We start from the raw sequence: 16,685 nt of genomic DNA on the forward strand, positions 1-16,685 counted from the left end.
CACATTTATCAAGAACATCCCTGGTCATCCCTACTGCCTCTGATCTGTCAGACTCACTAAACACATGATTCATTTGTAAATTATGTCTGAGTGTTGGAGCGTGCCCCTAGCTATACATACATTTAAAAAACAAGAAAATGTTGCTCTCTGGTTTTCTTAATATAAGGAATTTGAAATGATTTATACTTTTACTTTTGGTGCTTAAGTATATTTTAGCAATTGCATTTACTTTTGATACTTAAGTATATTTCAAATCAAATACTTTTAACCTCTTTGATACTTTTAAACATTTACTCAAGTCGGATTTTATTGGGTTACTTTCCCTTTTACTTGAGTGTTGAATAATGGCGCCGAAAGAGATGGCTGTCATTTTACAATCCTGTAAACAATTGTGCTATTGTGTATGTTTTTTTGTGTTATTTGTAACTTATTTTGCACATATTTCTGCCACCGTGTCTTATGACCGAAAATAGCTTCTTGATATCAGGGCAGCGATTAGTCACCCCGTACTGGAGGAATCTTTCTTCAATGAGTCGGACGGGAAGGATTTACTTCGGACATCAGACAGGGCCCTCATCCCCATCATTCTCAGGAGGAAAAGACTGAGATATCATGGACAACGGTCCGGGTGCCTTGTAAGGATCTATCACAGAGAGGGTAATCTACCATTACCATCGGTCTTATTAGCCAACATACAATCAATCGATAATAAAATAGACAAACTACGAGCACGTATATGCTACCAACGGGACATTAAAAACTGTAATATCTTATGTTTCACCAAGTCGAGGCTTAACGACGACATGATTAACTGGCGTGTTTTAAGCTTTTTTTCAGCAGGATAGAACAGCGGCCTCTGGTAAGACAAGGTGATATGTATATTTGTAAACAACAGCTGATAAGCTGTAGACCACACAATCTACCTAGAGAGTTTTCATCTCTAGAGACATTACCTCTCTCATCGTCACTCAATGGCTAGGTTTACCTCCACTGTATACACATCCTACCATACAGTTGTCTGTACATTATGCCTTGAATCTATTCTTCAGTGCCCAGAAACCTGCTCATTTTACTCTCTGTTCCAAATTCACTAGACAACCAGTTCTTATAGCCTTTAGCCGTACCCTCATCCTACTCCTTCTCTGTTCCTCTGGTGATGTAGTGGTTAATCCAGGCCCTGCAGTGCCTAGCTCCACTCCCATTCCCCAGGCGCTCTCATTTGTTGACTTCTGTAACCGTAAAAGCCTTGGTTTCATGCACGTTAACATTGGAAGACTCCTCCCTAAGTTTGTTTTATTCAATGCTTTAGCACACTCTGCCAACCCGGATGTCCTTGACGTGTCTGAATTCTGGCTTAGGAAAGCCACCAAAAACCCTGAAATTTCCATACCTAACTATAACATTTTCCAATAAGATAGAACTGCCAAAGTGGGCGGAGTTGCAATCTACTGCAGAGTTCTGTCATACTATCCAGGTCTGTGCCCAAACAATTTGAGCTTCTACTTTTAAAAATCCACCTTTCCATAAACAAGTCTCTCGCCGTTGCCGCTTGCTATAGACCACATTCTGCCGCCAGCTGTGCTCTGAACACCATATGTGAATTGATTGCCCCCATCTATCATCAGAGCTTGTACTGTTCAGTGTCCTAAACTGGGACATGCTTAACACCCCGGCCGTCCTACAATCCAAGCTAGATGTCCTCAATCTCACACAAATTATTAGGGAACCTACCAGGTACAACCCCAAATCCGTAAACACAGGCACCCTCATAGATATCATCCTAACCAACCTGCCCTCCAAATGCACTTCCGCTGTCTTCAACCAGGATCTCAGCAATCACTGCCTCATTGCCTGCGTCCGTAATGGGTCTGCGGTCAAACGACCACCCCTCATCACTGTCAAACGCTCCCTAAAACACTTTTTGAAAACTGTTTATTAAGTTTTACACACATACACAAGACAACACAAAGCAATATAAATAATATACTCAACTAGAAAAAATACAAATAATACATTTTTAAAAATAGCTTTAAAGATACCATACTTTGACAAGTTAAACACACCAGGCAGAAGGCTACTAAGGTTAAAGGGCAATCTATAGTCCAGGGACAGAGCAAACACCTCACCATTGTTCCTGTAAACAGTCAAGGGATAGGGGCGGAGAAATGCAACCACTCACAGACAGTCATGGCCACAGACCGACCATCCACTGGACCAAAAATAAAAAGTTTACAATACTTTAAAATAAAAAAATGAATAATAATCATTTTAAAATAAAAAAATTAAAAACCGTGAAAACAAGCTCACATTTTAGTCTCTGACCGGGCAAGATGATCAAGGCATCCGAAGATCACAATCAATAAGCACATCAACCTTAATGCCCCCCCCCCCAGAAAAAAACCCACAAAGAAATGCACATCCAACCCTTAAGTCACAAGGGGGTCAAATATCAAATACAGACTTATTTTGGTTTTAATAGGAATGCCATCAGAGGATGGACTGTTCAAAGTAAGAACGGAATGGAGCCCAAGCCTCATTAAACAGTTTGGGGTTCCCACGTGAATTTAATTTAAAATTTTCTAGTTTCAGAGAGCACAACACATCTTTCACCCAATATTTATAAGATGGGGGAGCTGCCATCTTCCAGTTCTGTAGTATTAAGCGAAAAGAGTTGTATAAGCAACAGTGTCCGACTGGATTCTTGACAGGGCAGTACTCCAAAAAGGGCTGTAAGGGGAGACGGATCTATAACAGTGTCATATATATCAGAGAAACATTTAAATATTAATTCCCAGAAACCTGACAGTTTATGACAGCCCCAAACATATGCAACAGTGTGGCTGGTTACATTTTACATCTGACACAGGTAGGATCAAAATCAGAGAATATTCTTCCAAGTTTGGCCCCTGACCAGTGGATACGGTGAACCATCTTGAATTGAATGAGGCTGTGTCTAGTGCTAAACGCAGACGAATGCACCCTGTGCAGCACAGATTCCCAGGTGTCTTCCCCAAGTTCCTCCCCCAAATGCTTTTCCCATCGATTCTTTAAAGGCACCAAAGAAGGGTTCTGTAAGTCATGAATGATTGCATATACATCTGAAATTGCGCCCCTATGAATCTTGTTCAGCTCCAATATGCTCTCTATAGCTGTATTTGCAGGCCTATGGGGAAATGCAGGTGTGTTAGCTCTGACAAAGTTCCTAGTCTGGAGATAGCGGAAAAAGTGGGATTGGGGGAGGTTGAACTTTTCCTGTAGCTGAGCAAAAGAGGATCATCAAGGAATACTTGGGCTAGTGAGGAGAGGCCTAGTGAGTTTCAGATGGCAAAAGCCCCATCATTCAAAGATGGAGGAAATAAAATGTGATGATTAATTGGGCCTGATAGAGAAAAGCCTCGGAGGCTCAAGGCTAAACGGAACTGATTCCATATTTTAAGAGATTGCTTTACAATTGGGTTGACACACCTTTTGCCTAGGGACACTGGGAGAGACGAGCACAACACAGAAGAAAGTGCAGTAGGTTTACACGATTCAGACTCCATCTGGACCCAGAGTGGTCTAGGGCCAGTAGGATCAGTCTGCAGCCAGTACAGAAGGGCTCTGAAATTTGCAGCTCGATAGTATGTCTGAAAATTTGGTAGAGCTAAACCCCCCAATGCCTTAGGCTTCTGTACATGTTTTCTACCAATCCGTGGTACCTTATCATCCCAAATAAAATGAATGAATGTTTGATCCAGTGAAATAAAACAAGATTTTGGAATAAAAATGGGTAAACATTGAAATAAATATAAAAATTTGGGCAACACACTAATTTTAATGACATTAATCCTTCCAATAAGAGAAAGAGGTTGCGAATTCCACAAAGTAAAAGATTGTTCCAAACTGTCTGCTAGAGCAACAAAGTTTTCCTGAAGCAAATTTGAATATTTCCTTGTCAGTATAACTAACAAGTTTGTGAATTGATCCCGGAGAATCCGAAAAAGCCCGTCCTGATTATTCCTTGAATGGCATCATTAGAGCGTAGTGCAATGGCGAGAGGCTCGATTGCAAAAGCAAACAACAAGGGGGAGAGTGGACAACCGTGTCTGGATCCACAGTGCAAGGGAAAATAGTCAAAGGACAAGTTGTTAGTCCGTACCGAAGCCATGGGGGAAAAATAAAGAATCTTTATCCACGCAATGAATTTGGGGCCAAAGCGAAATCTATAAAGGGCAGCTGTTAGGTAATCCCACTCAACGAGGTCAAAAGCTTTTTCCGCATCAAGTGAGACCACCACCTCCGGGTCGTCTGACGCTGGGGAATACAGTATATTCATAAGGCGCCTAATATTGAAAAACAAATGCCTATTTCTCACAAAGCCAGTCTGGTCAGAGTGTATTACTTGGTGCAGCAAGCCTTCCATACGGATGGCTAAAAGCTTGGCTAGGATTTTGTAATCACAGTTTAAAAGCAAGATTGGGCGATAGGATCCACATTCCAGGGGGTCTTTGTTTTTCTTTAATAGTAATGAAATTGAAGCCTGATAAAGACTAGGCGGTAGCTTTGAGGTATTAAGGCACTCTGCAAATAGTTGAAACAAGAATGGGCAAAGCAGACCAGAAAACGTCCTGTAAAATTTGGTTGGAAACCCGCCTGGACCTGGTGATTTACCACTTTTCATTGCGGACTCTGCTGTTGCAATCTCCTCAGGTGTAAATTCTTCTTCTAGACAGTCGCAGGAGTCTGTATCAATTGAAGGAATATTCAAGCTATTAAAGATGGAATCAATCAGCAAATGGTCTTGAGGGGATTCAGAGGTGTATAGCACAGAGTAAAATTGTTTGAATTGATCATTGATCTCTTTATGTATAACTGTGGTGGCACCAGACGGGGTCCTTATTTGTGGGATTAAACGTGAGACCTCAGATTTACGGATCTGATGTGCAAGGAGTTTACTGGCCTTGTCGCCTTGTTCATACACTCTGTACCGAGCTCGCAAGAGTAACTGTTCAGCTTCCCTGGTAGAAAGCTCATCAAATTCAGATTGGAGTAGTTGGCGCTCTTTATGCAGATCAGAGGAAGGATCCGTAGCATAATTCTCATCTAATGTGGCTATGGTTTCGCTCAGGTCCCGAAGTCACTGAGAGCGAACTCTGTTTTGGTTGGCTGTATAAGAAATAATTTGGCCACGTAGGTATGCTTTGAGAGACTCCCATATGGTAGAGCAGGACATACCTGGTGTTGAATTAGTTTCTAGGAATAAGGTGATTTCAGAATAAATTAAATTGACAAACTCCTTATCTGAGAGTAAAATGGGGTTAAGACGCCATTGATAACACATAGGAGGTCGCTGGGGAAACTCTAGTTGCAGCACTAATGGTGAATGGTCAGAAATAACAATACTCTCGTAAGTACACTGCCGAAGGTTAGGCAGAAGTGTTTTGTCCAAAAAGCGGTAATCAATCCGGGAGTATGTTTGATGAACATGAGAATAAAAGGAATACTGTCTATCTGTAGGATGTAGGAAACGCCAGGCCTCAAACATAGCATATTTCTGAAGAAAGGATTTAATAACTAGGGCACATTTAGATGGGCCTGTAGTTCTTCGTGAGGACTTGTCAAGAACTGGGGACATTTTACAGTTGAAATCCCCCCCTAAAATCAACAAATGAGAATCTAAATTGGGTATAGCAGACAAAAAGGAAGAAATTAAACTTGTGTCATCCCAATTGGGAGCATAAACACTAGCCAAAACAAGAGCGGTAGGAAACAGTTTACCGGTTACTATGACCTATCGTCCCTCAGGATCAGCAATAACATCAGAAGCTACAAAGGAAGTAGCTTTATCAACCAAAATGGCAGCACCTCTTGATTTACTATGAAAGTTAGAGTGGAACACTTGACCAACCCAGTCCCTACACATCCTAAAATGCTCACCAGTCCTCAAGTAAGTCTCTTGTAGAAATGCAACATTTGCATTCAAACCCTTTAAGTGTGTCAACACCCTCTTACGCTTCTCCGGGTTGTTAACCCCTTTGATGTTCCACGAAATGTACTTGATTGCATTATTTCGGCCCCCCTGGGCATTCCCGTTATACAACCCTGTCATTAGAGCATATAATGGAAAAGCAATGAGTGCTCAAAAACCCAGAATAACTTGTCTCAGAGTAATAATGTAAGGTGGAAGATGTTTGGAAAAAGTACAGAAAAAAAATAAAAAGACAATGACAACATTAGAACTGAACAATTCAAACCCCCCCCCCTCCCAGTCTTATAACAGGTATTGAGAGAGAAAATAAATAAAAATGTATAAAGGCTCTCAGCCAAAAACTTAATTTGAAGTGAGGAAATTGTAGTAAGACAATCAACAAAACAAAACATTCTAGTTGACGCTGAGACAACTTACAACCAAGACCAAAAAACTACGTGTGCTGAACGTTTGTTGGGCATAAATGACGCTCAAAACTAAAAATTGAAGTGAAGACCCCGAAAAACGTGTAGCTTCTGGAAACATTTACTGTTTACTGGGTCAATGCAAACGGATGCAGTAAACAAATAACCAAAAATATTTTGAGTTACTGAGACACTATGTAAACAAACTGAATAGGTGAACGAGACAGCCGAGAAACACAGAACACAGTTAGGTAAAACCTTAATACAATGAAATTCAAATGACTGAAAGCTTGTAAGGCAAGCACACTAGATAGTGTGGAAAAAAAGCCTGAATGGGTTTGCCAACTCCCCAACTATACAAGACTAGCAGGTTATAACTAAACATAATTGTACCACAGATTACTATCCACAGTTCGCAAGCAACAGTTGCTGAACTGTGAGCAAGTTCAAGACTTCTTGATGTGATGTTGAATGTGAGCCATAGCCTCATCCGGAGACTCAAATGTGTAGTCTTTACCATCATGAGATCAAATTGCAGTCCATACTTCACACCTGGGTGGTCCCGAAGTACTCGTTTGGCCTGTCCGAAAGCTGCGCGCTGCCTGGAAACAGTGGGGGAGTAGTCCTGGTAGATGGAGAAGCTCTGTCCTTGAAAGCTCAGAGTGGTATTGCGGGCTCGTCGGAGAATCTCCATCTTCTCATGGAAAAAGTGCACGCGAAAAATTATGTCACGGGGCCTCTCCCCATGCCCGCGGCTTTGGGCGCAGCGACCGGTGGGCACGATCAATCAGGGGCTTTTCATCTAAGGCAAGAACATCTTTCAGCAGCCCAGAAATGAAATCCGTGGCGCAAGGCATTTCCGCTGACTCTTGGACCAATACAAGTCTCAGGTTATTGCAGCGAGAGAATCTCTCTAAACTCACACAGCTCTCCTTCACCTTTTTCAAATCTGCAGCTAGGCGTTTCATGTCAGCCTCCAGGGATGTAGTTATGTCAGAGACATTGGGAGCGGAGGTCTCCAGTGCTGCAATCGTTGTAGTGTGCTACGCTATTGTTGTTTTCAGTGATGTAATTGCTGGCACCGTCTCGTTCCGCAGGATGGTTAGATCTGCCTTCAAAGTATCAGAAACCTCCTGTATTCGGGCCTCAATTGTAGCAACCACCTCTGTTTTCATTTCAACTATCTCAGAGTGTAGTAGTTTGATGGCCTCGAGAATGTTCATTTCAGCGCCGCCAGGCCAAGCCGCACCCCCGGATAAAGTGTGAGTCTCCGGGCCCTCAGACTCAGGAGAGGGTGGTGATGAGAGTGGGTCTTGTAGGCCGGGTTTTCTCAAAGTCATGCTTTTGGTCTTATGTTTCATCGACATGCTGACATTCGAAAGCAAAGTAGTCTTGGTTTTTACAGAAAATATTACTAATATTTGAAAATAAATACGGTTTTGCTGTAAAATTCACATAAACTTTAAGAATACCACGGGAGCAAACGGAAAACACGAGCAGGCCTTTCTAATCGACCTGGCCTGCGAATCCTGGAAGGATATTGACCTTATTCTGTCAGTAGAGGATGCCTGGTTATTCTTTCAAAGTGCTTTCCTCACCATCTTAAATAAGCATGCCCCATTCAAAAAATGTAGAACCAGGAACAGATATAGCCCTCGGTTCACTCCAGACCTGACTGCCCTTGACCAGCACAAAAACATCCTGTGGCGTACTGCATTAGCATCGAACAGCCCCCGCGATATGCAACATTTCAGGGAAGTTAGGAACTAACATTTCAATAAGCATTTTTCTACGGCTGGACATACTTTCCACCTGGCTACCCCTACAATGGTCAACGGCCCTGCACCCCCCACAGCATCTTGCCCAAGCCTCCCCATTTCTCCTTCACCAAAATCCAGATAGCCAATGTACTGAAAGAGCTGCAAAACCTGGACCCCTACAAATCAGCCGGGCTAGACAATCTGGACCCTCTCTTTCTAAGATTTCTAAAACCCCTATTATTAGCCTGTTCAACCTCTCTTTCATATCGTCTGAGATCCCCAAAGATTGGAAAGCTGCCGCAGTCACCCCCCTCTTCAAAGGGGGAGACACTCAAGACCCAAACTGTTACAGACCTATATCCATCCTACCCTGCCTTTCTAAGGTCTTCGAAAGCCAAGTTAACAAACAGATCACCGACTATTTCGAATCCCACCGTACCTTCTCCGCTATGCAATCTGGTTTCAGAGCTGGTCATGGGTGCACCTCAGCCACACTCAAGGTCCTAAACGATATCATAACCACCATCGATAAGAGACAATACTGTTCAGCTGTATTTATCGACCTGGCCAAGGCTTTCGACTCTGTCAATCACCACATTCTTATCGGCAGACTCAACAGCCTTGTTTTCTCAAATGACTGCCTCGTCTGGTTCACCAACTACTTCTCAGACAGAGTTCAGTGTGTCAAATCGGATGGCCTGTTGTCCAGACCTCTGGCAGTCTCTATGGAGGTGCCACAGGGTTCAATTCTCGGGCCGACTCTTTTCTCTGTATACATCAATGATGTCGCTCTTGCTGCTGGTGATTCTCTGATCCAACTCTAAGCAGATGACACCATTCTGTATACTTCTGGCCCTTCTTTGGACACTGTGTTATCTAACCTCCAGACGAGCTTTAATGCCATACAACTCTCCTTCCGTGGCCTCCAACTGCTCTTAAATGCAAGTTAAACTAAATGCATGCTCTTCAACCGATCGCTGCCCACACCTGCCCGCCCGTCCAGCATCACTACTCTGGACAGTTCTGACTTAGAATATGTGGACAACTGCAAAAACCTAGGTGTCTGGTTAGATTGTAAACTCTCCTTCCAGACTCACATTAAGCATCTCCAATCCAAAATTAAATCTAGAATTGGCTTCCTATTTCGTAACAAAGCATCCTTCAGTCATGCTGCCAAACATACCCACGTAAAACTGACTATCCTACCTTGACTTCGGCGATACCATTTACAAAATAGCCTCCAACACTCTACTCAGCAAATTGGATGCAGTCTATCACAGTGCCATCCATTTTGTCACCAAAGCCCCATATACTACCCACCACTACGACCTGTATGGTCTCGTTGGCTGGCCCTCGTTACATATTTGTCGCCAGACCCACTGGCACCAGGTCATCTATAAGCACCACCTTATCTCAGCTCACTGGTCACCATAGCAGCATTCACCCGTAGCACGCGCTCCAACAGGTATATTTCACTGGTCATCCACAAAACCAATTCCTAATTTGGCCGCCGAATTGCAAAAATCACTGAAGCTGGAGACTCAAATCTCCCTCTCTAACTTTCAGCATCAGCTGTCAGAGCAGCTTACAGATCACTGCACCTCTACATAGCCCTCATCCCCATTCTGTTATTTATTTTTTGCTCCTTTGCACCCCAGTATCTCTACTTGCACATTCATCTTCTACAGATCTATCACTCCAGTGTTTGATTGCTAAATTGTAATTATTTCACCACTATGGCCTATTTATTGCCTTACCTACCTTATCTTACCTCATTTGCACACACTGCATACAGACCTTTCTATTGTGTTATTGACTGTATGTTTGTTTATTCCATATGTAACTCTGTGTTGTTGTTTGTGTTGAACTGCTTTGCTTTGCTTTATCTTGGCCAGGTTGCTGTTGTAAATGAGAACTTGTTCTCAACTGGCCTACCTGGTAAAATAAAGGTGAAATAAAATAAATAAAATCTATATTCTTCGTAGTTGTCTATTTACCACCATAAACCGATGCTGGCGATAAGACCGTACTCAATGAGCTGTATACGGCCATTAGCAAACAGAAAAACACTCATACAGAGATGGCTCTCCTAGTGGCCTGGGACTTTAATGCAGGGAAACTCAAATCCGTTTTATCTAATTTCTACCAGCATGTTAAACGTGCAACCAGAGGGGGAAAAATCTAGACCACCTTTACTCAACACACAGAGACGGGTACAAAGCTCTCCATCCATCGCCCTCCGTTTGGCAAATCTGACCATAAACCTTTATTCCTGATTCCTGCTTACAAGCAAAAACTAAGCAGGAATCAGTGACTCGGTCAATAAGAAAGTGGTCAGATGAAGTAGATGCTAAGCTACAGGGCTGTTTTGCTTGCAAAGACTGGAATATGCTCCGGGATTTTTCCGATGGCATTGAGGAGTACACCACATCAGTCACTGGCTTCATCAATAAGTGCATTGATGACATCATCCCCACGGTGAATGTACGTACATACCCCAACCAGAAGCCATGGATTACAGCCAGCTTTATTTTATTTTTTATTTTACCTTTATTTAACTAGACAAGTCAGTTAAGCTAACAAATTCTTATTTTCAATGATGGCCTAGGAACAGTGGGTTAACTGCCTTGTCAGGGGCAGAATGACAGATTTTTACCTTGTCAGCTCGGCGATTCGGTCTTGCTCCATTCTGGTTACTGGTCCAACGCTCTAACCACTAGGCTACCCCCCGCCGAGCTTGCCGAGGAGTCTTGTTTAGCGCACTGACCGTGCAGGCGGCGACAAATGCGGAGATGTCCGGGACCATGGTAGGCCACCAAATGCGTCGTCGCACAAAGGCTAGGGTCCAAGGGGTCCATGGGTGGCAGGCAAACTCCTGGACCAAGGAGCGGACAGCGTCAGGCACAAACATCCTGTTATCTTAGCCCCCTCTAGGGTTCGGCTGGGAACACTGCGCCTCACGGACCTGCTTCCCTATTCCCCAGCTGTGTGCTTTCGTCAGACACGAGGTGGGAACGATGTCTCGGGGTCTAAGGGTGTAGCCGCGGCGCTATAGCGGCGTGACAGTGCATCCGGCTTGATGTTCTTGGATCCTGGTTGGTAGGAGAGGGAGAAGTTAAACCCGGGTGAACCACCTAGCTTGCCTGGAATTGAGATGCTTGGCAGTGTGGAAATATTCCAGGTTCTTGTGGTCCGTCCACAAAATGAACAGATGTTCCGCCCCCTCCAAATAGTGTCTCCACTCCTCCATTTCCATCTTCACCATGAGAAGCTCACGATTCCCCACATCATAGTTCAGGACAGCCCCCACTCTGAATTCCAAGGCCTCCACAAACTGACGGGACGGGTCTGGATGAACCAATATGGGAGCAGTGGTTAAGTGGTGCTTGAGGTCCCGGAACACCAGGTCAGCAGCTGGGGACCATGTGAACGGAACGTTGGGAGAGGTGAGTTTTTTTTAAATTTAACCTTTATTTTACTAGGCAAGTCAGTTAAGAACAAATTCTTATTTTCAATGACGGCCTAGGAACAGTGGGTTAACTGCCTGTTCAGGGGCAGAACGACAGATTTTGTACCTTGTCAGCTCGGGGATTTGAACTTGCAACCTTTTGGTTACTAGTCCAATGCTCTAACCACTAGGCTACACTGCCGCCCCTGAGTGCAGATAGGGGGGAAGCCAGTGTGCTGTAACCCGGGATAAAGTGGTGATAGAAGTTGACAAATCCTAGGAAACGTTGCAGCTGCACTCTGGACGTAGGCAGGGACCATTCCACCACTGCTCTCACCTTCCCGGGATTCATCTGTACATTCCCTGCAGCGATGATGGAACCAAGGAAGGAGATGGTGGAGCAATGGAATTCACATTTCTCCACTTTCACAAAAATCTGGTTCTCCAGTAGGCCCTGTAGGACCTGTTGGACGTGGAGCACATATTCTTGGGCTGAGTCGGAGAAAACGAGGATGTCATAGAGGTGGACTAAAATGAACCGGTTCAACATGTCACAGAGAATGTCATTAACCAGGGCCTGGAACACAGGAGGGGCGTTGGTAGGTCCAAATGGCATGACTAGGTATTTGTAGTGGCCTCTGGTCGTATTGAAGGCAGTCTTCCACTCATCCCCTTCCCGTATCCATACCAGATGGTAGGCGTTCCGCAGGTCCAACTTGGAGAAAACGGTGGCCCTCTGGAGCGGCTCGAAGGCTGAGGCGATGAGTGGTAGCGGTTAGCGGTTCTTCACCGTGATGTCATTGAGGCCCAGATAGTCGATGCACAGGAGCAGGGTTTTGTCCTTCTTCTCCACAAATAAAAACCTTGTGCTGGCGGGGGAGGCAGAAGGACGGATACGTCCTGCAGCTAGGGAGTCCTCGATGTAGGTCTCCATAGCGTTGGTCTCCGGACTCGACAGAGAGTACTTTCGTCCCCAGGTCAGTGTGGTGCCTGGGAGAAGGTCGATCCCGCAGTAATATGGTCAGTGCGGAGGAAGTGAAGTGGCCCGGGCCTTACTGAAAACCTCCCGTAGGTCCTTGTACTCCGCGGGAATGGCGGAGAAGTCTGGGGAAACTTCTGAGCCCACAGGAAGATGTCCCAAGGCTGCGCTGACTTCAGACAATGGGGGTGGCAGAATGGGCTCCAGCCCATAATGGCACCAGCAGTCCAGTCTACGATGGTATTGTGTCACTGGAGTCAGGGAAATCCCAATACCATGGGAACCTGAGGAGACGTAATCAGCATAAAGTGGATTGCCTTGCTGTGGTTCTCTGACACTCATAAATTGATGGGAGTGGTATTGTGAGTGACCCGGCCTATAGAGCGCCCGTCCAGCGCTCTAACTTCCATGGGAATGCAGAGGGGCTGAGTGGGAGTAACGGGAGAGATTTAGACTGGTTCCCCCACAGCAGGATGGCATGGAAAGTGGTGCGAGAGGAAAAGTTCTCCTTATGGCCCACCAGAGTACTCGCCCCTTCTTGATGAGCCAGGATTTTTAATGGGCAGGTAGCTAAGAAATGTCCCGTAGCTCCAGAATATAGACTATGGACAGCTCTGGGTGTGGAGTTGGCGCAAGAGCACAGTTGGAGTGAATCTAGCACTGGCCAGGTGCATGGACTCTAAAGGAGGCGAGTCGGCAGCCGTCTGTGATTCCCGAGAGAACTCAGGTGACGTCGGGTTCACTCGGACATATAGACTTTGGGGACTTGCCTCGGAGGCGAGGTGTAATCCTTGGGCAGGCGAGTGGAATCAGACCTCCTATCCTTCCTACGATCCCGTAGCCGCCCATTGATCCGGATGGTCACGGCAATGAGCGAGTCGCGATCCATTGGTAGTTCCCGGGCTGCTAGCTCGTCCTTCACTTCCTCCGATAATCTGTTTAGGAACGTGTCGAACAGTGATTCCGGGTTCCAGGCACTCTCAGCTGCCAACGTGCGGAAATCCACCACATTGTCTGCCACAGTGCGGGAGTCTTGCAGAAGCTGGAGTAACTTCCGGGCAGCCTCTCTCCTGGACAATGGAGAATTGAAAACCTTATTCAGTTCCACCACATACTCCTCCAGACTGAAGCATACAGCCGACTGTTGTTCTCACACGGCCGTAGCCCATGCGAGAGCCCTCCCGGACATCAGCGTGATGAAGAATGCTATCTTCAAGAGGGAAGGAGGAGGGCTGCAGCTCGATGATGAGTGTGATATGGTGTGGTGTGATAAGGTACAGAACGGCAGGTAGGCTCAGGGTCAGGGCAGGCAGAATGGTCAAAACCGAGAAAACTACAAAACAGGAGAAAGACAGGAGCACTGGAAAAACGCTGGTAGGCTTGACGAAACAAAATGAACTGTCAACAGACAAACAGAGAACACAGGTATAAATACACTAGGGATAATGGGGAAGATGGGCTTCACCTGGAGGGATTGGAGACAAGCACAAAGACAGGTGAAACAGATCAGGGTGTGACAGGGGGAGCAAACTACCTGCCCTCCAGGACAACTACAGCACTCAATGTCATAGGAAGGCCAAAAAGATCATCAAGAACAACAACCACCAAAGCCACCGCCTGTTCACCTTGCTGTCGTCCAGAAGAAGAAGGCAGTACAGGTGTATCAAAGCTGGGACCGAGAGACTGAAAAACAGCTTCTATCTCAGGGCCATCAGACTGTTAACCAGCCATCACTAGCACAGAGAGGCTGTTGCCTAGTACAGACTTGAAGTCCTTGGCCCCTTTAATAAATGGAACACTAGTCACTTTAACAATGCCACTTTAACAATGTTTACATATCTGCATTACTCACCTCATATGTATATACTGTATTCTATACTATTTATTGATTCTTAGCTTATGCCGCTCTGACATTGCTCATTCATATATTTGTACATTCTTATTCCATTCCTTTACTTAGATGTATGTGCATTAGCTTTTGTTGTGGAATTGTTAGATATTACTTGTTAGATATTGCTGAACTGTCGTAACTAGAAGCACAAGCATTTCGTTACACTCGCAATAACATCTGCTAACCATGTGTATGTGTCCAATAAAATTTGATTTGATTTGATCAGATCTGGACTTTTTAACAGCCACCCCCACATTTACTGTGTAAATGTGAACTCTAACGAAAGGCTTTAACTTAAAGAGAATGACGTAAGGCCACTACTGTGTGTTCATACACCAGGACAGGGAGGCAAAGCTGTGAAGGAGCCAGACCAGGGAAAGTCCTTGAGTGTGTCTGGCAACCCAGTCAGAAACGTCGGGCATAGGCATCTGGCCAAACAGGATTTGATCTTTGGTGAGGGGCGCGAACAGGATGCAGTGGTAGATCTGACGGCAGCCCAGAAACGGGCATCAGGAGAACCTCGGCAGTGAGGGCAGATGCCCTTAGAAAAGGAGCAAGAGTCATCTTGACCACTGACAGTGTCAGTAGAGGAAACTGGTACTGAAGACTGCAGGGCCACAGCGGCAGAGCTCGAGGAGGATCTCAGTACTGGAGAACACAAAGCTGCAACAGCAGAGCGGAACAAGGACCCTGGCACTGGATACTTTGGTGGCTGGACCCATGAAGCAGCAATGGTCTGTGGCCACCAGACAGGCTGGACCCAGGCAATGGGATCAGGTGAGGGCTCCGGATCAGGATGTCGGGCTGCAGCAGCAGAACTCAATGAAGACATCAGGATAGCAAATGAAAGAGGTTCAGCTGTCTGTCTCAACGAAGGTCTCTTCACGGCAGACAGTGGAGGTTTGCAGCCGGTCTCAACAAAGGTCTGAGGTCTGGACACCACAGGGCCACAGCAGCAAAACTCGACGAGGGTCTCTGGACTGAAAACGATGAGTTCTCCCGGTCAGCGACAGGCGAGGCCCCCGGGACAGGAGATGAGGTTGGCTGGATCTCCACAGCAGCAACGAGCACAAATCTCAGGACAGGAGAAGCTGCACACCTGAAAGAGAGAAAGAAAAAGACCCAGAGAGCTGGTTCCCTGGTCCAGGAGAGACTGTGTGCCCAGAGCTAGTAACTTAGGGCCTGACAGAGCTAGTGAGTTGGGGCCTCACTGGGTTTACAGCTAGGGGACATGAGGACTATCAGAAGTAATGGGTTTACTGGGATAGGAGACTAGGGATCATGAATAATACTAAGGACCAATTTTCACTTGGTGATCTCACTCACTCCAACTTGAAAGGGGGAGGGGCAGTGAGATGCACAATGCACAAATAGCTAAACCGTGATTGGCTGAGAAAGTGGAGATAACTTGTAGTTACCACTATGGTGAAAATAAGGGGTGTTAGGCAAATACAATGAACTCCTAGAAAAGGCAGACTGAAACAGCTAAATCAGATCTGGCCTTTTTAACAGTTAGGGTAAGGGTTAGGTTTAGGATTAAGGTTAAGGTTAGAGCTAGGGTCAGTGTATAGTTAGTTGAATAAAAAAAATATAAAAAAATAATTTCACCTTTATTTAACTAGGTAGGCCAGTTGAGAACAAGTTCTCATTTACAACTGCAACCTGGCCAAGATAAAGCAAAGCAGTGCGACACAAACAACAACACAGAGTTACACATGGAATAAACAAACATAGTCAATAACACAATAGAAAAGTCTATATACAGTGTGTGCAAATGAGGTAAGATCAGGGAGGTAAGGCAATAAATAGGCCATAGTGGCGAAATAATTACTATTTAGAAATTTAACACTGGAGTCATAGATGTGCAGAAGATGAATGCGCAAGTAGAGATACTGGGGTGCAAAGGAGCAAAAAATAAATAACAGTATGGGGATGAGGTAGTTGGATGGTTTACATTCCCTCATTACGTGACATTATAATACCCTCTGTTCCCCCCATGTCTTTGTGTGGAATTGTTTGTTGTAAAGTGTATGTGCATTATAGACTGGTTTGCGACGGGTTATTTCAACCCATATTTTGTTGTTCTGGGTGAAGTCAGTTTTGCCTCATTAAACTGCTCCGGTTATGACCCAGTTCTGCTCTCCTGCGCCTGACTTCCCTGCAGCCAGTTGCGCACCTCTTAAAGATGGGCTATTTACAGATAGGCTATTTACAGGTGCAGTGATCTGTGAGCTG

This window comes from Oncorhynchus masou, chromosome 5 (genome assembly GCF_036934945.1).
Source record: "Oncorhynchus masou masou isolate Uvic2021 chromosome 5, UVic_Omas_1.1, whole genome shotgun sequence".
NCBI classification, from domain to species: domain Eukaryota; kingdom Metazoa; phylum Chordata; class Actinopteri; order Salmoniformes; family Salmonidae; genus Oncorhynchus; species Oncorhynchus masou.